General features: G+C 34.7%; 1 protein-coding gene across 3 annotated transcripts in view; it reads right to left on the minus strand.

Moving 5' to 3' along the window:
- The window catches only part of LOC149676880 (uncharacterized), a 45,768-nt gene extending 22,856 nt beyond the window's left edge, over nt 1-22,912 (minus strand). For 2 of the 3 annotated variants that reach the window (XM_089837797.1, XM_089837793.1), the window contains exons 1-2: nt 22,707-22,912; nt 14,703-14,838 (exon numbers count right to left, since the gene is read on the minus strand). The gene's annotated coding sequence lies outside the window, so the exon portion shown is untranslated. Of the gene's footprint in view, nt 1-3,830; nt 4,015-14,702; nt 14,839-22,706 lie in introns of those variants that run through there. The other variant, XM_089837794.1, reaches the window with a different exon arrangement.
- Nucleotides 22,913-22,971: the final 59 nt, after the last annotated feature.

The following is a 22,971-nucleotide window of genomic DNA, read 5'->3' on the forward strand; positions in this document are numbered from 1 at the left end:
TTAGGCTTAATTAGTACATACTGTGTTGGTAGTACGTGTTTATACGTTGTTCTTTTATCAATTCCAAAAAAAAAATCCTCTAAGGGGAAGGAATGTCCACTAATTAAATAGGCTATTGAAAGGACAACTAGCCAACAGCTGGGGTAAGGATGTTTGGAAATCAGAAGGGATGAAGCTGCAGGGAATGAAGAGCGTAATTAAAAGGGATTGTACAGACCTACTAATCCCCAACCTTTTTTATGACTACTTTAGAAATTCTCGGTAGTTGGTTTATCCATGGATTTATAAAGATAGTTTTTATAAATACATGCATAAACTCTACCCGGACAATTTTGACCTATTAGAGCATTTCGATTAATTACTCAGGCCCTGATTGTTATAACCCCAAGTATGTAGTACCGCTGGAAAGGTGAGAAAAATAACTATAACATACTCAAAGGACTTCCCTATATCTCTTGTAGAACCAGAGATAAAAGGTGTCGTCTAAATTAGACCATTTTAATCCTACTGAGAGGACGTTCATAAACATTTTGCTTATTTACTCGGGTCCTGATAGTTGTAACCACAAGTATGTAGTGTCGTTGGAAAGGTAAGAAATAGGACAATAACATACTCAAAGGACTATCCCTGATCTCTAATAGAACCCGAGTTATGACCCTCCAAAGTTGAGCGCCCAAAAAGAAAAACATGTTAATCCTATGAAGAGAATATTTCAATCCAATTCTCTAACTTCATCCTGACAATTTAGACAACCTATAGAGAGTCCCAAAGTCGATAGGGACCCTACCATACTGTTCAGATTATTTTGAAGGTCATTAGTAAGGTCGCAAAACAAAGCAGCATTACCCATATACTAAATACGTAAACATTAGATAGCCTTTTCGCTATGCATAGAACACAAACAAGAAGTGAAAGCTTGGTGAAGGGTTGGGATATATTTTCGGTTTAAATTAGGTAAGGCATCTGTTTGAAGGTTCGCTAATTCGCACGCGGCCATCCAAATTCGACCTTCAAGTGGATGATTTATGCTAGAGGCATCATAGGCAGGGCAGGCAGGCGAGCAATTTCTGTTTGAAATTATAATCTCTCATAAGGTAGAATCATTACCCTAAGTAACCCCCAAACCCCCCTCTCCCTTTAACCAGTATTAATACCCTCATTTTAAAGTAAATTGCACAGGCAACGCAAAGAGAATTTAAATTAACAAAGTGGAAAAATCATCCCCCAAGAATAAATGACACGAAATATAAATCTCGTTAAATTTTACACTGTGAACATTTTGTTTACACAAGATGTGATATCTTGGGAGAAGGTATAAGATGCCTAAGTATTAGCGCTCCATAGTCCCAGTCCCCCTTTCAAAATACAAGGGGGGGAAGTTAAAGGAGGCCGGGCTATTTCGCCTCTCCTCAGTCGAAAAATATGACTGAAATTTTCGTCATTCGCGTCGCGCTGACGTGAGTTTTCAAGAACCAATGAGATGCTGGTTGTAATTTAGAGAAGGCGGGGATTAACTCCGGACCTACTATACGTTTGGACTGGATATAAAGCTGGAAACGTGCACGCGAATTTATACCTTCTCCCTAATAAACTAGATATCACTTCTTGGTTTATATATATTAATAACATACAGAGTTGCTTAGCTATTTTAGTGATTGTAGTATATAAACCCCTAAATTATAGTATAATAATATTATTCAAATGTGTACAACTAGCTAAGCTACGAAGTCACACCCAAAAGAGCGTACAATTCGTCGCGTTTTAATTTGTTTATTAAGTTTGTTGATGTTTATAATTTAAACTTTATTCTAATTTAATTTAAACGTAAAGTCGTTTGGAACAAAACAACCATAGAGATTGGTAAACAAAGCAAACCTACACGAATTTTCCAGACTACGCTTATAAAGTAGAAACCTTTACCTCCAAATATTTTTAAAAAAATATTTTATAATTATAACGTAGTAAATTAACAATTAAATACGTCACCGATAAGTAAATACCAATTAAATCAATATTAAGTTTGAAGTCAGTATCTGTTACCTACAATTGGGTCTATAGGTCTAGCTAGCTAACTACGTAGTCACACATGGAAACGTCTTTGCAAGAAGAGGATTCTGTACGTTCTGAGAAAATTGGCAAAAACCCAAAGTTAAACAGAGAAAGTACACTTACAGGGAGAAGCTAAATACGCCTGGGAAAAACTCAGAAGCTAGCGCCAGAACTAAGATATACTATTTTATCAAGATAAGAGTGAACCAGAGTATATTATAATTCCCCCAGTCTTCAGACTAAATCTTGGTATCAAGTTAAGTTGATAAAACTCACTTTTTTTTAAATGACTAACTTGTTTAGTCCCAGTGGATTGGGAGAGGTTTCAGATCAGAATTAGTAGAGTTTGCAAATAAAGGAAGTCGACAGCTTTAGTCAGACGTAACAGAAAACGGAAGCCATCTAAGGGGTCAAATAAGAGGTCGCGAACGAAAAAAAGGTCAAGGGTTATTTTTAAATTTAGAAATATAATCTATTTCCGAAATTCTTCTGTGTGATTTAAGTAAATACCATTTCCATTTTACTGTTTACCTTTTAAAAAGTGGACTTTCGTTTTGTGTACATATGAAAGGCCAAGTTCTAGGTCAAATAAAATAGTAGGCGAGATGATATTAAAGTCGAGAGTCTAAGTTTATAAATAGCTCGTCTAGACGGATGCTGATTAGTGGTTGACAATATTATATTGGGATGGTTCTTGAAATTGTAAATTTTATAGTATTGATATTTTTTGATTTTGATTTTCCCAAGAACTAATTGGATGCAATTTTAGAAAACTCCTCGAATGTCTTGGAACTATACTAAACTTAAAACTTACAAGAATAAATTAATATTAAATTCCCCAACTGGCAAACAAGTTTTAATTTGGCTTTCCTTAGAGATCAAATGACAAAATCCCTTATTCCCTTAATTGCAAAAAATTCTAAGAATAAAGTTAGGGTTGTTTATTTTGGTTTTAATTTACTCGCAATAAAAATAAAGCGACTTCCGTGGAATTGAGGAGGTCAATAGGTCACGATATAAATTGTCACGCTCCAATTACGCAGAATGAGATTATAGCTTATTATCAAAATGTCTGTAAATATTCTTGGACAATCAATACACAGTTTAAAACTCCAACAATATATATTTATAAGTTAAAATATTTTTTAAAAATAACTGAACATTCTATCTCTGTGTTTTTGATAAGTCTGCCATAAATTAAGGGGAATGTTCTTTGGGAAATCAATTTTGAGTCGAAAATATAACTTCTATCCCCATTTTGTTTGTCCTAAGGGACACTGTTTTCGAGTTATGATTTTAAGAGTATTTTAGGGATGACCCCTTAATTAAATTAGAAATCATTGTCTTTTGATCAGTTTCTTAATTAATTAAATTTAAGGGGTCATCCCTAAAACACTCTTAAAAACCATAACACTCTTAAAAACCATAACTCGAAAACAGTGTCCCTTAGGGCAAACAAAATGTCATAGATAAAAGTATAGAACATTTTCGACTCAAAATTAATTTCTCAAAGAACATCCCCCTTAATTTATTCATGCAGACTTATCAGAAACACCCTGTATAATAAATAAACCCTCCAAAGAACATAGACACCTTTCAAGAAAAAGTAATCCTGAATAACATAACATAATGATTTGACAAAATAATAACCCCAAAACGTCACCTTCTTCAACAACGACAAGAAAAAGAAAGAGTAAAACAAAAGCAGCAAAAAATAATTTCTCGAAATAAAAAAAGATAAGTCTAGAAGACTTACAAAAACTTGTTCTAGATTCTCTTACCTAGGTATTGAAACTGCGAAGACAATATTGAAGACGGTAAGACATTGCGGGGTTGAACCATATTTTTAGGGTTAGGGGTTTCAAAACTAATACTTCCGTACAATCCATGATTATATACAATACGAGAAAAAATATAATTGGAAATGGCGGGAAAAAGAGGCGCGAAGATATGACACGGTAATCATATTGACACGTGTGTTTTATTTCTTTTTATAATTCTTTTTTTTTCTTTCTTTCTTTATCGACTACATTCTAGGGGTTGGGTTAAAAAACGAAACGTCATAGCGACCCGGTCGCGATACCCGAACTAAAATAAATTTTGGCCGAAAAGCACGAGAGCCAAAAACCTAACCTCTCCCATTTGGCCCCCTAAATACGCTCTTCACTGTTCAGACCCACATGCCAGTAGTAATACCAGAGAGCGTCCCTCCTCTTTGGTAATACGCGGGGAAAAGGGCGCCATCGGAGCGCGCGGAGGATTTGGAAATGGAGAAGAGCCAAGAGAGAAAAGGGGAGTTGCCATGGTTACCGTGAACAAGAAGTCGCGTAGGGTTATGGGAGGAATACCCGTCTTAACGGATTTTTTTTTCCAATAGCACATAATGGCACTTTACTTTTCGATGTAAAACAAAGGGGTAGACAACATTCAAGGGGGTTGATACATTGCAGTTTCTGCGCACTCTCATGACACAAAAATACTACAGCGCAGGCGCCAAAAAGCGAAATGGAAGACACTTAAGTTTTTAAAGTATTGTTTAAAGTAATTAAGGTCAGTTGGATTGTACACATTGACCAACTGTGACGAAGAAAAGACGGCCTAAACTATAAACATCACAGACATATTCTGGACTCGCAACTGGATCAAAAGTTATAATACCAAAAACGGTCAAAATAAAAAATTTTGTTTTAAGATATTCTGGCTTGCCCCGAGGAACTAGAAAATAAGTTGGTACATACTTTTCTTTATAGTATGTAAAGAGAATTTTCACTTTCACTGAGAAATGAACACGTGTCAACGCAACCCAGTAGTAGTAGTAGTAGCAAAGCGTTCCATAGCGCACTTAAAAAGCGCGAAAGTCGAAACAAAAATAAGAAAAAGGCGCGGAATGACTAAAGTAAAGAATACATAAAGCTAACAGGAATCCTTGCGCATACTCCATATCTCCCATGTTAATTTCTACGAGGGTTTTGTGGGTATACCGGACTTGAGAGCTTACTATCAGTCACGCCTCACAATTCTGACGTATTTTATAACTGTTGTTTCATTGGTTGGTAGCAACGACAGGTCGGGCACGTCGCGGTCGCAAGGTGCCTCGCGTAGCGAGATAGATTTAATTCGTCATACGTAATGATTAGTCTATAGTTCTTCCCACAAAATCCGCCTAGATACGAAGAGAAAAATGGAGCCTACACAATGATACATTCCAATTAGCTGTATTTATTCCTGGTACAATATACCCTATAATGGCGCAAAAATAAGATATATACAAAACAAGCAAAAGAAAACCCTGGAGTTGTAGTAAAAGGAGCCTATATAAACCAAAATATGAAAGGAAGAGAGATAGAGGGGTCGTTTTTAGCCATATCGTAGTATACGATAGGCTCTTAGTTTGACCCGAGCCGTAGTAGTAGTAGTAGTAGTAGTAGTAGTAGTAGTACTTGTGGCCGGAGTTTTCGCTTTCGTTATCGTCAGATTTTAGCTTAAAAGGAACTTTATATTACCACAACCCACCCATTGGGGCAACTGGGCTCGGTTAGAGATTTAATTTTAATTAAAATTTTTTCAGGTCAGACCCGGGAATCGAACCCGGGACGCTGGCGCAACAGGCAGACATTCTACCAACTAAACCATAGAGACTTGATAGAAACTCCGAGTTTTTTATTATTTATTTTTATCTCTAAAATGTCGGGGGATGTGGGGTGGGGTACCTCTTAATCTGTGGGGTCGAATACCTTTGAATTTTTATCTGTGGGGTCGGATACTTATGAATTTGTATGTTTGGGGTTTTTATATTTATTTTCTTTTTATGTATGTGCTAATTAAATAGATAACGATTTTCCCCATTTCCTACCGCGCTTCTCATGTGTTTCGTTCTCGTTCGGTAGCTATCGTCATCTATGTTATGTTTGACTGGAACGTTTTGGCGGTTAATTCAAATGTGGGTTTAGATAGAGCTAACATAGTGTTAAGCGAGCGTTATGCGTATGACCATTTTAGCATTGCTAATGGTAATTCGAGGGGATAATCACTAAAATGCGTAATCACTATAACTAAACTTTCTCTTTCAAAAGTTTCTGGGCATAAGTCCTTGTTAGAAATTTATAAGATGCGATAAGTGTGCATCGGCATAAGTCTATGTTGTAAAGTCATCGAGTGGATTATCACTAAAAACTATCTGTTCTTCGATTCGCCGGAATATTAGAATTACAGCATAAATAAATTTATACGGTCATAATTTAATCACTGTTTAGAGTAGGGAATCGAGGGGCTATTCACTCTGATTTTATGCACGGTAAATCATTTAAGCATTGAAAAAGATAGCGCTATTCACTCATTAGGGTAAGGTATAGAGGGGTTATCCACTCATTAGGGTAGGGTATAGAGGGGCTATTCACTCGTACGATATGGCTACTATTACGAGCCCTTGGGCCGTCTTGTTTATGCTAATTTCAGCTCCATAAAATGAAGTGTAACTAGAAAAGTACATCGTAACTTTAACTCATTCTTGTTAATATTCAAGTTCTGTAAATGTTATTTACGAAATGGGCTCGCTTGCTTATTTTCAACAACCAACAAATTAGAATATAGTCTGCTACTACGAACTTTCCTGTGATATCACACCTCCCTATCTCTTACCTCGATTTTGGCAACCATATTGGAAATAGGAAGTCGTCAGCTCAGGCCATACAATTTAAACCAACCAATATATTGATGTCACGTGGCCCTTCTTCTCGTGTTTTTAATAATGAAAGTCTTGCGAAATTGAACTGAGGTAACATGGAAGTCAATGTTTATTGAGACTTTAATTTAGAACAGGGTGTTTGAAACGTCCGACTGACTTTGATGTTACTACTCTATCTCGAGTAAGTATAGCACGACCTTGGAGGATGAGACAAAGACTGAAAGGACAGTGAGAGAGAGGGAGGTGTGTGTGGAGTCGACGCGTCAACAAAATGACAGACGGTATAGGGGTTATTTATCAAGGGAAGGAAAACTCTTCAAGCGATAAACAAGCTATATAGTAACAAGAGACCTTAACACCAACGACCCTCAAAACTAGTAAACAAGTTTGCCGCCGTTAAGGTAAGCAAACAAATAATAAACCGCGGTTCGTATTGCAGGGTTGCCACTAAGATTTCAGATTCAAATTCCCTGACTTTTCCATGTTTTTCCTGACCTATTTTACCTATTTTTTTAGGCCCCATTGTCAATGCTCTTTAAATGTAACTAAACAATTGTGCTTAAATCACATTTTTGAGCGACACGATTTTGGTGTTTGGTCAAACGTGATCTCTCCTGGATGATAGAACCACAGATATTTTAGTCACTTTAACAAAATTCCCTGAGGTTTTCCCTGACATTGTTGAAATTCCCTGACATTTCCCTTAATTTACGAGAGACATATCAGAAACACCCTGTATATTTCGGATATGGGGAGGGGGGAATCTGTTTATTTTCTTTAAATTCGCGTGCCAAAATTTCGCCACATTTTCGAGATAGACGGATTTGAGATTGAAAAATGCCCAAATATTTACGATAAGGTAAATAAACCTTATAGTTTTATAAGTTTCCGTGAAATAACGTTAGGCATTTTGCGCCAAGGATTGAATATCATCACGCAGGAGGCAAGATCCGAAGCAATACTCTGTGTAAACACCAATAAACAGCTTTCACTGCCTGGAATTGATTTTACATCAAAGGGATGGAATCCGTCCGCTTACATGTAAGCAGTGTTTACTAAGTTCTCCCCGGCCTCGAATAACGCTTGTCAGTTTTACAGTTCCTTGCACTTCAGGAGCGGTTTAGGGTTACAATACTCCCTTAAGGACAGACAGAAGTTTAAAGTTGCTTGTATAAAGTTTTAGGCCTAAGTATATAGAATTGATTGATATTTTTTTGAACTTAAATGATTCGAAAGTTTTTTTTTTATGAATTAAAATAAAGATGAAGTGGTTCAATGCTTCAATTGACGCGTTTAACCACTATGCGTGTCAAAATATGGTCATAGATAAATACAGCGTGTATCTGATAAGTCTGCATCCATAAATTAAGGGGGATGTTCTTTGGGAAATCAATTTTGAGTTGAAAATGTAGCTTCCATCTCCATTTTGTTTGCCCTAAGGGGCAATGTTTTCGAGTTAAGATTGCATCCAGAGTATTTTACGGATGACCCCTGAAATTTAATTAAGAAACTGATTAAGACAATGATTTCTAATTTAATTTAATTAAGGGGCCATCCCTAAAACACCCTTAAAATCTTAACTCGAAAACAGTGTCCCTTAGGACAAACAAAATGTCATAGATAGAAGTATACAACATTTTCGACTCAAAATTGATTGATTTTCCAAAGAACATCCCCCTTTATTTATGCATGCAGACTTATCAGAAACACCCTGTATACTGCATTATTATTTTACAATAATCCTCATACCTCGGATTTAAAATATTAATTGTGATCATTAAGTCATTTCTCACGCTTCTCTCTTCTAAACGGTCAGTTTAAATAATAATAATAATCTTACCACTACCGCGTCGGCATGACCGGCAGGATTTTGTCCGTCTAAATGAGGTCAGGACAATGGGGACACGCAAGAACAGAAAGAACAACGTGGGTCGCGCCACCGAGTCTAGTCCGTGGCCTCTCTATTTTTCGACAACTTCAATATATTTTATTCGAAATTGCAACGCTCAACTGTCCATACGCTCAAACAATAAATTTCACGTTGAGTTTATACCACTATCAAAGGTAAAAACCGTACCTTAGAAATATCATAGTGATACATTGGTTCTACGCTTTATAAGCATTAAACTCAGACGCTGAAAAATATGACAAATTTTGAGGCGCCAATTTATTCTATCGATGATTGAATATAATATCGATACTTATCGCGTATTGAAGGCGAAAATCAAGTAACTGTTATTGTATTTAAAATTGAAGTTACGTGGTTTTAGCTATAAGGTAAAAGTTATCCCATTTATTTTGAATTTGATCTCCACCCATTTTACCAGAAGTATATAATACTTCTCTTCGTGAGAAGTGTACCAGCATAAAGCGGGAGGGTAATTGTAACGTGATTCTTCCCCCAACATCAGATTAACATTTGAAGCAAGGTTACTAAACCGAATCACATATGCCATGTAAATAGTTCCCCCCCCTCGTCATTACTCTATTAGCGCTGCTTAACTATTTGCCAGCCAAGGCGCATGCGCTTGTGTGTTTTCGTCCCGCGTCAAGACAATCAAGGTTTGTGCCTACTTGATTGCTGAGGATTGAGTAAATACCAAACAGTTATAGAATTCACCCTAGCACGGTGTATGCGATGCCCATCTGAAGTTTGATGAGCGGGAGAGCAAACAAAAAGAGTACGTGAGCCTTAGAAATCATGTTACATAGCCAAAGTACTAAGAGGATACAGAGTGTCATCCTTCTTCTATTATCCCCTTCTGGTTTTTACGTGTTTTTCTTGTTCATAACAAAGTTGATTGAATTTTTTGTGTTTTTTTTAGACATTCTTATGCCCTAACCGTAGATTTATGGGAAAAAAAATTTCCTTTCAGTTTTTTCATATTATATAGGCCTATATAAATTAAAAACTTTTTATCAGAAGCACGTATACACTATAATTCAAAATGATTAAAAAAATTTGCATAATCTTAAGCTTAAAAAATAATACATAATTATAAGCAATGGGTCATTTACCCTTGACCTTTCAACTTTAAATTGACCTCTGAAAGTGTCGATTCAATCCGATTTAGTAGATCTGAATACCTAATCCTGTTCAGTAATAGATGATATACAGGGTGTTCCTGATAAGTCTGCATGCATAAATTAAGGGGGATGTTCTTTGGGAAATCAATTTTGAGTCGAAAATGTTCTATACTTCTATCTCCATTTTGTTTGCCCTAAGGGACACTGTTTTCGAGTTATGATTTTAAGAGTGTTTTATGGATGACCCCTTAATTAAATATTAGAAATCATTGTCTTGGAATCAGTTTCTTAATTGAATTTAAGGGGTCATCCGTAAAATACTCTGGATTCAATCTTAACTTGAAAACAGTGTCCCTTTGGGCAAACAAAATAGTACAGAACATTTTTGAATGAAAATTGATTTTCCAAAGAACATCCCCTTTAATTTATGCATGCATACTTATCAGAAACACGCTGCATTAATTATATTATAATACTTGACCTTTAACCCTGAAGCGACCATGCAAAATTATAGTACCGAATATTATTATGATAGGAGTAGATCAGAATACCGACCACATATTCAGTAACGCGGTCCATATTTAATTAATGCCTATATAAGGGGAACGCATATAACGGAGGAGATAAATGGAGTCTATTAAGCTCTAAGGAATGGGCGTGTCTTACGTACATTAAAGGGTTAGATTAGGCTTAACTACTGCAACAGAAATCTATAAATACATGTATTTATCAATGCGAGACCCGCCGTCGGATTAATTTCGTTTCATTGTAATCCTACTTACAGATAATGGATTTACTAGAACCATATGCTACGGACAAATAAATAATAAGGGATTATTATTAACGTAGTTCACATTTAAGATTCGCGCTGGTTCAATGCCTTCCCATTCCACTGTATTTTGATGTTCATTTATTAATAAATAAATAAAATGAATAAGTCGAAAATGGTTTTAATGTAATTCATTTCATTGAAACCAAGAAGTGATATCTAGTTTATTAGGGAGAAGGTATAAGATATCCAAGTATTCGCGCGCCATAGTCCCAGTCCCCCTTTCAAAATACAAGGGGGGGGGACGTAAAAGGAGGCCGCCGGGCTATTTCGCCTCTCCTCAGTCGGAAAATATGACTGTAATTTTCGTCATTCGCGTCTCGCTGACGTTAGTTTTCAAGAACCAATGAGATGCATGCTGGTTGTAATTTAGAGGCGGCGGGGATTATTCCAAGTACTGATCGCTTTCTTTAAAGAACCAAAACTTATAAAAGAAATAAAACCGAAGCGTTTCAATATGCAAATTAGAGACATTGTAATTATTTATACTATATAAGCCTTATTTTTCAAGAAAATCCACGGAATATAAACTAAATATTCAAGACAAATAAAAAATTAAACATTAAACATTAAACTTTAAACTTTAAAAAGGAAGTAGGGAGCTCCAAACCCCGGCCATCTTCAAAATGAATTAATGTTTATAAACTCCTCGAAAATTCACGCTCAATTAAGAAGAGAAGATACTCCCAGGCACTTACGAATACCCACGCGTATATTCCTTCTCAAAAGCTAATACCGACGCTACCTATAGTAACGGTAAGGGTACTTAACGCCCCAAACCTAATTAAAAATCATAGATTTAAACTATACCCTTGATATAAAGGGTGTTACTGATAAGTCTGCCAGCCATAAATTAAGGTGGATATTCTTTGAAAAACAAATTTTGAGTCGAAAATGTAACTTATATCTATAACATTTGGTTTCCCCCTAAGAGACACTGTTTTCGAGTTAAGATTGCATCCAAAGTATTAATTTTACGGATGACCCCCTTAAATTTAATTAATTAATTAAGAAACTGATTTTAAGACAATGATTTCTAATTTAATTAAGGGGCCATCCCTAAAACACTCAAATGAAATCATAACTCGAGAACAGTGTCCCTTAGGGTAAACAAAATGTCATAGATAGAATTTATACATTTTCGACTCAAAATTTATTTCCCCAAAGAAAATCCCCCTTAATTTATGGATGCACACTTATCACAAACACACTGTAACCACAAAGATTATATAAAGAGAGAGTTAGGGATAAAAGTCTTAACGTAAATTTCTCAATTCCCATTTGTTTAAAGAAAGAAATTGTTACCAAAACAAAATTTCAACTTTCAAGCAAATCTCCAAACGGAGAAAAGGACGATATATATAAACTGTTAGAAAATGTTACCTAAAACTTAGTTGCTATAGAAACGGCTCAACAGAAAATCCTCTTAAAATAGCGAAGACTTTATACTTGCAAGCGCAAGGGGGTCCTTTTCTATTTGGGTCAAACAGTTTTGGGGCTTATCTCTCTCTGCCCACAATCAAATAAGAGCTCGACCAAAATGATATTATTAAGGCTTAAGGTTATATATATATATAGATGGACTCGTGACTCGAATTTAGCAAACTTAAACTTCTTAAGTAACAACCTTCGACAAGGAATTAACTGGGTCAATTTTTATAAAAATATATAAAAGATTTAATTAAACATCACGTCGTCCAGTATTAATCCCTCAGAGATAAAGGTCATCTAGGGCTAAAGTTCGAGTGAGGACTTTACTAAAGCCGAAGCAACCATTCAAAGATGCCTTGAAGGATTTTGAAATAACTTTTTCATCTATACAGGGTAGTGTCCCTTGGGACAATCAAAATGGAGATAGAAGTTACATTTTCGAGTCAAACTTGATTTCCCAAAGAACATCCTTAATTTATGGCATGCAGACTTATCATAAACACGCTGTATAATATACCATATCAAGAAGTGATATCTAATTTATTAGGGAGAAGTTAAAAGATGCCTAAGTATTCGCGCGCCATAGTCCCAGTCCCCCTTTCAAAATACAAGGGGGGACGTAAAAGGAGGCCGCCGGGTTATTTCGCCTCTCCTCAGACGGAAAATACGTAATTTTCGTCATTCGCGTCACGCTGACGTGCTGACGTGAGTTTTCAAGAAAATTTAACTCCGGACCTACTATACGTTTGGACTGAAGATAAAGCTAGAAATGTGCATGAATGAATTTATACCTTCTCCCTAATAAACTAGATATCACTTCTTGACTATATCATATATAATGTCTAAGAACTTCGAAGAATCATACTGTTTTAGCACGAAAAGGCGCAAGGTTACATTACATTTCGAACACGTAGTAGGTCTAAATAGGTCAACTACTTGGCGAGAGAAATCGAATTTCAAAACACATCATTTCTTAGGGAATCTATAAAAGCATGCATGGGATACACGAGTATACAAGAAGGCCGCGAATAATTTCGTAACCAAGGCCGAAAAGGCTTAATACAGTGGGGGCGGAAGACCATATAGAAGCTAGAAATGTCGCCTCAGTATAATCGCATTATGGCGCGTAAAATAAATATTAAATTATATTGATCTACCATAGCCTACTACAGTCCAAGCTGGTCTGACATGGTTGCAATAAAAAAAAGGCGGGAAAAATATTTATATAAGGCGCGAAAATTCATTAATTCACCTTGGGGAATAAGTTGCGACACTTAATTGTAATTCGATTTGCTTAGAAAGTTATATAAGTTGATTAACACTTAACACTTTTAAAAGGTTAAATTTCCCACGGGCACTATATACAGGAAATTACATTTTCGCCTCAAATTTGATTTCCCAAAGAATATCCCTCTTAATTTATGCATGCAGAGTTATCCGAAACACCCTGTATATCTCTTTCAAAATTGATTCTAAATTATAGAATAATGAAATTTTCATCAGTTTTTGACTGGCTTCAAAGACTATGCGAAAGGCTTTTCAAATTTTGCCACTCTAAAAATGTTTCACTTCCCATTAACTTCAATTTGCTTCTGGCAAAACACGACAATGGAAAAATTTTCCCGAGCATAAATTATTAAAATCAATTAAATGTAGGAACAAAAAAAGAAAAAACACTAATTTAAATTTTTAAGTTACCTTTATCTAAGAAAGAATAGCGTTTAAAAAAAACAAACGCTAGAATAAGCTTTTGAACTTTATCAAAGGAAAACATTAAATTTTAAAGGGATAATTAATTCCATTCAATAGGAACTAAAATACGATCGTATTAATGTAGTATCCTTTTACCATAAATTATTAAACGAAACGTACGATGTCACATTCCCATTCCCATTCCCAAACACGTATCCCATAGTTGATTCAACCTTTACACGAATACTAAACAAACAGAGAAACAGACCCATCTTGAACAAGAGGTTGTTTACAATAAATTCGTAAATGTTTCTAGTTATATTCATGACAATATTTCTTACATTTTGGGAGTCATTATCGTAACCATGCATCATGGATAGATTTAAGTAGGAATGGAGAACGGTTAGTATTTACTTCAGTCCGACTCGTAGTAAAGAGTCCCAGTAAAGAGCCCCTCCCTCCAACACGTAACGAAAAGTTTAAATTATCTTATTGGCTCACTTAAACTACGTTTTGATGACGTTTCTGACGGGGACCGCGAAAAATACGTAATTCCTTTTTACACTGTCGCTATGACCCGCCTTTTCTTTCATACCCCCCCCCCGTCCCGTGGAGGGGGGGTCTGGGACTTTGATGTGCGCCCAGATTACTCTGTTCTCCATTCCTACTTCTAAAATTAAATCTATCCCTGCATGCATACAGATACTTATTATTGGATGATAAAATTAATTAATTCTTGGTATATTCAAATCTTTAACTTAAATAAAATTGGGGATAATACTACACTCGAAACTGTAGGAAGCGCAATTCAAAGATTCGATATTGCATTTGTCACTGGGGTCCGCGGATTAGGAGCTAATACTTTTAGTAGCTTGTAGGCATTAAGGAAAGATTAAGTTTCCCCCGTCATCTGATTGGTTGTTGAGTTCGGGATGTCGCCAGAAGGAACGAGGACAATGTATAAAGTCGCAAAAATATTATTGTACTCACTGTTTAAGGCGACAACAACATCAAATCCTTTAGTTCGAGATCGGCGCGTGCTCCCAACGTCTCGAGACGAAATGATGACATACTTGTTATTGTTATGTTTTAATCCCAAATGTCGAAATTAATAACATTTAACGAGCTGCACCAAAAAAGAGAAAGAAATAAGAATTTTTATAGATTATATTTTAAATTATATATATTAAATTAGTTAAAGTATTAATCCTTATTAGTCTGCTACAAATTTAATCAAATAACTTGACAACATAATCCAATTTAATAAGCTAGCTTATGAAGACGAATTTCCTAGTAAAGTAAAGTTAATTAGATATGTTCCATAAGTATGATAACACTACAAATACTTCGTAATGCTACTGAGAGACTTACAGCTCGAGAACGACAAGCGAGAATTGATTGACTACACTCGGTGGTTAATTTTGCAGCCTGACCATTCCATCTTCCAATTTAATCTGAATACTAAGCCTTTGATATGCAGTGCCTCACCAGGCATCGCTAGCTTTTTCTCGAATCTAGGACCTACCTCCCACACTTCATGACAAGCTCCAGTTTATAACCAGTGACAAACTTATAATATAACATATCTTATAAACTTATGATAATAATAATAATAATGACAAAGAATATCCCGGAAATGAAAATAAATTCGTTTAGGTCAGAATTGTCTCCTCTACTCTCCGATGCTCGCCTGAGGTAAAGGAAGCTCAAGAGCAAAAGGGATGGAGATTGAAAAAAAGAGAAAAGAAAACCATAGACGGAATTAATCAGGGAAAAATGAGAGAGAGAGAGAGAGAGATATATGGCGTCGTAACTTTAGATTGCCCGACATTCCAAGGGCGAGGAAAGAGCTTATTTAGGTTAAAATTGCGAGCATTCAAAGGGTGTAAAAAAATGGAGACTAAAGTCTACAAAAAATGACAGACGATTAATAAGGATAAACAAGAATATGGCTAATAAAAACCGCATCCAGCCGAACAAAATAGCTCAATATGATACCCCAAGCTGATAACAAAAAAAAAATGACAAATTAAGTTGACTATATTAGCAAGCGTAATAATTATTAGAACTGCCTTGTAGTTGTAGTACAACGTTGAATATTAGCCATTGCTTAAAGGGGAAGTGTAACTTAAATTTTATACTACAATTTGAGCGGTTAAAACATCATGGAACTGTATAAATATTACGTATTATCAGAAGGGGATAATAGAAGAAGGATGACACTCTGGCTTATCCTCTTAATATTTTAGTTATGTAACATGATTCTTCCCAGGCGAGGGACCTGCCCTTTTCGTTTGCTCTCCCACTCATCAAACTTCAGATGGGCATCATCGCATACGCCGTGCTAGGGTGAATTCTATAACTGTTTGGTATTTACTAAATCCTCAGCAATCAATTAGCCAACAAACCTTGATTGTCTTGACGGGGGGGGGGACAAAAACGCACAAGCGCATGCGCCTTTTTCTGTCAAATAGTTAAGCAGCGCTAATAGAGTAATGATGAGAAGGAACTATTTATCGCGTATGTTGTTCGGTTTAGTTGGGGAGAATCATGTTACAATTTCCTCGCATCGTGGTGTACACTTCTCTAATATTAAGTTTCTGAAATAACCAAGATTTTCCCGAATTTTTCATAATAATTTATTTTCCCCGGTGTTTTTTTCATCCCAAACCAATTTCCCTAACTTTTCCAGGTCTTCCCTAATTATTTCCCACATTTATAAAAAAAAACCCCTCAAGAAAAAAGAAAATGGGAAATTTTCATTTCACAATCTCTTTAGAAATGAATATATTATTTTCATATTACGTCACTCCGGAATGACGTCACTATTTAATAACACTCTAGTGCTTGTACAGTTTATTTTGATTAGGATGTCGGTGGTTTGGTAAGGCACACGTTTAGTCTATCAAATTCTAGGAAAGACAATATTGTAGATTATAGATTATAGAAAAAGGAAAATGAAAATAATTCCTGGCCATGCGACCATTAACCAAATAACTTGTTGATAACTAAACTGCGATACGAGAGCCATATGTCATCGTATGATTAACTTATTTACAATGAAATCCTCATTTTAATGGGCTTATTATTTTAAATCGTTACTGCCCCCTAACTCCCCTTATTAAGGAAGTTTGGTTAAGAAACCGGATTCATTAAACTCTATGCCTATAAGTAAAACAAAAATAAATAATTGCTATTAATTTCACGAAACTTCCGCCGAGGAACTTTAGTTTTAATTTTGAAGTTTTCAACAACCCAATAAATTTGTTATTTGATATTTCTATATATATAAATATGTATATATTTTAAAGAGAGGTTTCATTGTGCATTGTATTAAATTTCATTTGTAATCAATAACAATATAAGATTGTATTAAGTTTTAATGTGTTTTAATGGTTGGTAGCTTCATTTTAAGACTGCGATTTAGTATAAAAGCTCAAGGTTGAAATATTCAAGATCAGTTTTTTAAAACTCGAAAATTTCTTTAAGGCACAAATATTATAAATTGAATATTTTTAAAAAAACTCTTGAATTTCGGTAAAGGCAAAATATTAATAAATTGAATATTTTTTTAAAAAAAAAACTCGAGAATTTCGGTAAAGGCAAAATATTATAAATTGAATATTCTTAAAAACTAGAGAACTTCGGTAAAGGCAAAATATTATAAATTGAATATTCTTAAAAACTAGAGAATTTCGGTAAAGGCAAAATATTATAAATTGAATATTTTTAAAAAAAACTCAAGAATTTCGGTAAAGGCAAAATATTATAAATTGAATATTTTTTTAAAAAAACTCGAGAATTATAACAAATTGAATATTTTTTTAAAAACCTCGAGAATTATAACAAATTCAATATTTTTTTAAAAAACCTCGAGAATTATAACAAATTCAATATTTTTTTAAAAAACCTCGAGAATTATAACAAATTCAATATTTTTTTAAAAAACCTCGAGAATTATAACGAATTGAATATTTTTTTAAAAAACCTCGAGAATTTCGGTAAATGCAAAATATTATAAATTGAATATTTTTAAAAAAAAAACTCGAGAATTTCGGTAAAGGCAAAATTGAAAATATTATAAATTGAATATTTTTTAAAAAAACTCGAGAATTTCGGTAAAGGCAAAATTGAAAATATTATAAATTGAATATTTTTATAAAAAAACTCAAGAATTTGGGTAAAGACAAAATATTACAAATTGATTCTTTCGCAACAAAAAATATTCATTTTAAAATGAAGTAAACAACTTTTGTTTTCAAATTTTCAATTTCTACTAGATTGCTAAAACGCTAGACAATAAATAAATAAAAATATAAATTAATATCGCGTCATCGCGTTTATTATATGTTTTCTTGTTTGACAAACGAACAATAAATTTAATATGCATACGCGACTTAGAAGAACGTAACAATGACGTCTATAGGCAACCGTGCGTCCCGAGTCTGACACTAGCACCTGTTATATGTATAATTTAATCAAATTGAGTTTAGATCGCTTAGATTGAAAATATGTATACAAGGTGTTTATGATAAGTCTGCATACATAATTTAAGGAGGATGTAACTTCTTTGGGAAATCAATTTTGAGTCTATCTATCTCCATTTTGATTGCCCTAAGGGACACTCTTTTCGAGTTAAGATTGCACCCAGAGTATTTTACAGATGACCCCTTAATTAAATTTGAAATCATTGTCTTAATCAGTTTCTTACTTAATTAAATTTAAGGGGTCATCCGTAAAATTAATACTCTGGATGCAATCTTAACTCGAAAACAGTGTCTCTTAGGTCAATCAAAATGGAGATAGAAATTACTACATTTTCGACTCAAAATTGATTTCCCAAAGAAGTTACATCCCCCTTAATTTAGTATGGTACATAATACTGATTTAATTGTAAAACATGACTCCAAAAATCACCCCCATATACCAGTCCATATAAGCTATTCTTTTCAATATTTAAAATTACGTTAGCACGACGAGCCTGGTTTTAAAAACACAACCAACCAATCATATTCTCAGGCGACCCAGACAGACATATAACAGAAAAGAAACAAAAACAAAATTGTTTCTTTTAAAAATGTACAAAGAAACACAGAAAATCCGAGGGAACAGTCACTCAAGGGTTAACGCCTAATCTGTTAAAAAAAGCCCCACCTGTAATAAATCATTTACACAAGGAAACATAGTGATTAGCCCCTCGAACTACGAGAAAGACACAAAGCAGCTACGGCCCGGTTTAGCCAAGCCAAGAGAGAGAGAAAGAAACCAGAATGAGAATGTGCAGAGTCTAAAATTGCAACTTTAGATTTCAAGGCAAATAAATAACAGGGGGCGAGAATTATTTCCAACATTTCATTCCTCAGTTAAAAAAAATCAGTATGAGGGTAAGGAACTTGAAAGTTTTTCAAGGCCGGTGACACCCAAGATTTGATCAAGAAATAATAAAAAAAATATAATAATAAATTTTCAATAAGAACCGTTGGCAACAGATGGACCATTTTTACCAAGGTATGAAGAGCACCTTCGAATTAAACAAAAAACTATTTAAAAACTAACTTATATCAGGGATAGATAAGATTTTAGAAGTAGGAATGGAGAACAGAGTCATGTGGGCGCGCGTCAAAGTCCCGGACCCCCTTCCACGGGACGGGGGGGGTATGAAAGAAGAGGCGGGTCATAGCGACAGAGGTAAAAAGGAATTGCGTATTTTTCGCCGTCTCCGTCAGCAACGTCATCAAAACGAAGTTTAAGCGAGTCAATAAGATGTTTTAAACTTTTCGTTACGTGTTGGAGGGAGGGGCTCTATACTGGGTGGTCTATGAGTCGGACTGAAGTAAATACTAACCGTTCTCCATTCCTACTTCTAAAATTAAATCTATCCCTGCTTATATCAACCTACTTTCTATCACGAGTATAACCAGAAGTATATAATACTTCACTTCGAGAGAAGTGTACCAGCCTAAAGCGTCCGGGGTAATTGTAACATGATTCTTCCCAACATCAATCAATATCATTTTTAAGCAAGGTTACTAAACCAACCGAATCACGAACGCGATAAATAGTACCCTCATCCTTACTCTATTAGCGCTTAACTATTTCCCAAGGCGCATGCCCTTGTGTGTTTTTGTCCCGCGTCTGGGAAGAATCGCGTTACATAAGTATTAAGAGGATACAGAGTGTCATCCTTCTTCTATTATCCCCTTCTGATAATAACATTTTCTAGACATACTTAATTTATATGAAATTATTACCAATATCAGACTCTGGGTAGGTGAAACGCAAAAAGAAGCTTATCTTTAACTAATCTGTCCTTGACATAAACTTTCGAATAAAAAACAGAGGAAGAAAACCAGTATTTCATACATAAAATAGGCCAAATTAATAGTCTGTCAAAATTAAACCTATCTAAGCCGTGGTGCAATTTTTTTTTTCAAAGACTGATGATAACCTCACAATAGGCCAAATTTAGACAAGAAAAAAACTTAAAATTCTGAGAACTATCCAAATTTTTTCTTACATCATTATAAAGTTCCCTTCCTAAACTGTAAAAGGGGGGGGGTTACATCGTTAAAATTTATCGCCATAATGAGGGAAACTGCATTCGAACGGGCATACCCCTTAGTTTTTAAATATTTACCCCTTTACTATAAGGTATATAACCAGTCTAAAAATCGTCTGCTAATGTGTATCACGTGACAAAAGTACTTTCTAGTCAATATTAGCTACAAAACCATCCTATATTTTTAACAAAAGGTTATAAAACAGGGGGTCATACTCCCTTTAATTGGGGTCAAAGGCCAAAAAATGGTAGAAAAAACTCGCGTACTGACTGATAAGTAGAAATTGTAACTAAACCTCACGAAACGCCAATTTAAAATGGTCATTGTTTCTTAATGAGCTACAAATAGAGGCGAATTCTCATTCAAGGTTTCAAGTTAACTAGACGCGGCGACTTCTCTCTTTCTCTCTCTCTAAGTTAATTGAGCTATTAATAGAATTTAAAAGCTCGGTTCAGACCTGGCTTCTCCGGAAGGTACAGGCGATGTAACGAAAAAAAATTCCTAGACGAATCACGTGACTTGACAGTAGTACAAAGGTTAAATTAATGGTTAATTTTAACTTAAGAGTTAGGGACAAGTTGTAAGGTCTAAAAAAAGATTACGTTTGTATAAACTTATACACTGGTAATTCTCGAGACGCTCGCTGTCTTTTGAGGTTCTAGTTTTTTTGTTTTTTTTTACAAGCGGAGATCATTGCTCTTGGCTAGCAAAAACTCTTTATTTTTGCTTACACAAAGGGGCTCAAACATGAAATTATTTAATTGACTAATGAGTATTTAAACGATTAAAACAAGGCAAATAGACCATCCATTAATTCTAGAAGAGAAGAAAAAAAAACCATATTGGGGCGGGGCCAAGAAGCACCAATACCTTTTCAAAAAGCGATATTTAGTTTACTAGGGAGAAGGTATAAATTCATCCATTCACATTTCCAGCTTTATCTCCAGTCCAAACGTATAGTAGGTCCGGAGTTAATCCCCGCCGCCTCTCCAGCATCTCATTGGTTCTTGAAAACTCACGTCAGCGCGACGACGCGAAGACGAAAATTACAGTCATATTTTCCGACTGAGGAGAGGCGAAATTGCCCGGCCTCCTTTTACGCCCCCCCCCCTGCATTTTGAAAGGAGGACTGGGACTAAGGCTTGCGAATGCTTAGGCATCTTAAAACTTATCCCTAGTAAACTAGATATCGCTTCTTGATAGACCTTTTCGATTTTTTTAAAAAAAAAGGGAAACCACGCTAAATGTAAACGTCAACATATATATATATATACACATAAATATATATAGACATAAAGTAAAAAGAGGACAATTCTAGGTTGTCGATCACACGTTAAATATTCAAAGATTATTGAATATATTCATTATATATATATTATTTCATACATATTTTCGGCTCCATACTACAACACCCATAAAGTTGTGTTTTTTGGCTCCTAGCCCGACGCTATAGGCTTTGGCTACTGGCTAGACCTTTAACTTTTTTAAATAAATGTCAAAGTTTCCCCAAACACGATTGAACTGTAATCTTTGGAAAATTTTGAAGGTCAAAAATTTGTTTTAGACTTGAAGGTAAATTAGATATTCATTTTTGAATATTTAAAATTCTTGAAATTTTTAGAGCCAACGAATCTGATTTAAATTTTAGATTAAATTTTTGTATTTTTAATATTAAATTAATTAAAAACTTTGAAATACAAACATTCCCCCTTAAAGGTAACTGTAATAACATCGTAATATAATTAATTTAATTCGTTAATATAAAATCACGGGCCCACGGGGTTCCTTTTAAACGAATCTATACAGTTTCTAAATGAAATTCCATCGAAAATAAAACTTTCAGTTTTTATAACCTAGTTTCGTTAAATATTTGAAAAACGGGCTCAAAAACACTGACATCCTGAAAACCTTGGAACGTACGTTTTAACTTAAAGAAAAAGGTAGGATTATTCAAGGTTTTTTAAAATTCCCAAAAATTTAAAACTAGATGTTTTTCGTTAACCTTCGAGTTTCAAAGTCCCAAATAAAAAAGATTTAAAAAACTTTTAAAGTATTTATATTATCACTGAAATATGGTGTTGTTGTTGTTGTTTTGTGACTTAATCCTAGTTTAAATAGGAAATCGCACGTCAAAATTGACACAGTGATAAAAAAGGCAAATTTGCAATGTTTTTTTTATAATGTCATTGTTAAAATGACAGATATAAATGCAGGGATTAAGGAGAATACAATTTTCTATCTGGTGACATCATGACATTATTTTTAAAGTCATACTGTATATTAGGCTTAACTAATTTTAAACTAAAGCCTAAATTAACCCAAACTATTATTGTTAGAAATCAGCGCGTTTAAAGGGCTCATTGTTTCAAAAACTAGCTGAGTACAAAGGCTTTACAAATTTAATTTAATTAAATAAACAAACCATGCTTCTCACCTTTTAATTTACATGTCGATATAATGATAGGAGGTATGAGAAAGACGAACTTCAAAGAATTTTTCCCGCACTTCCTGTTTGTTTAGTTTGTTTTTAAAGATGTAATTTAACACGGTGACGGCACGATTAAAAATTAGCGCTTCCTATTCCTTTTAACTTCAGCGCCGCGCGCGCAAAAATTCTCCGACAGTCGCGAACCGAAAGAACTCCCAATGCGAAAAGCTCGAGTGTTACGACGATGTTTTTTGGCGCGGAGAAAGTTAAA

This window comes from Phalangium opilio, unplaced genomic scaffold, assembly GCF_054372755.1.
Source record: "Phalangium opilio isolate 3A_F unplaced genomic scaffold, DU_Popi_V2 ptg000045l_1, whole genome shotgun sequence".
Taxonomy (NCBI): Eukaryota; Metazoa; Arthropoda; class Arachnida; order Opiliones; family Phalangiidae; genus Phalangium; species Phalangium opilio.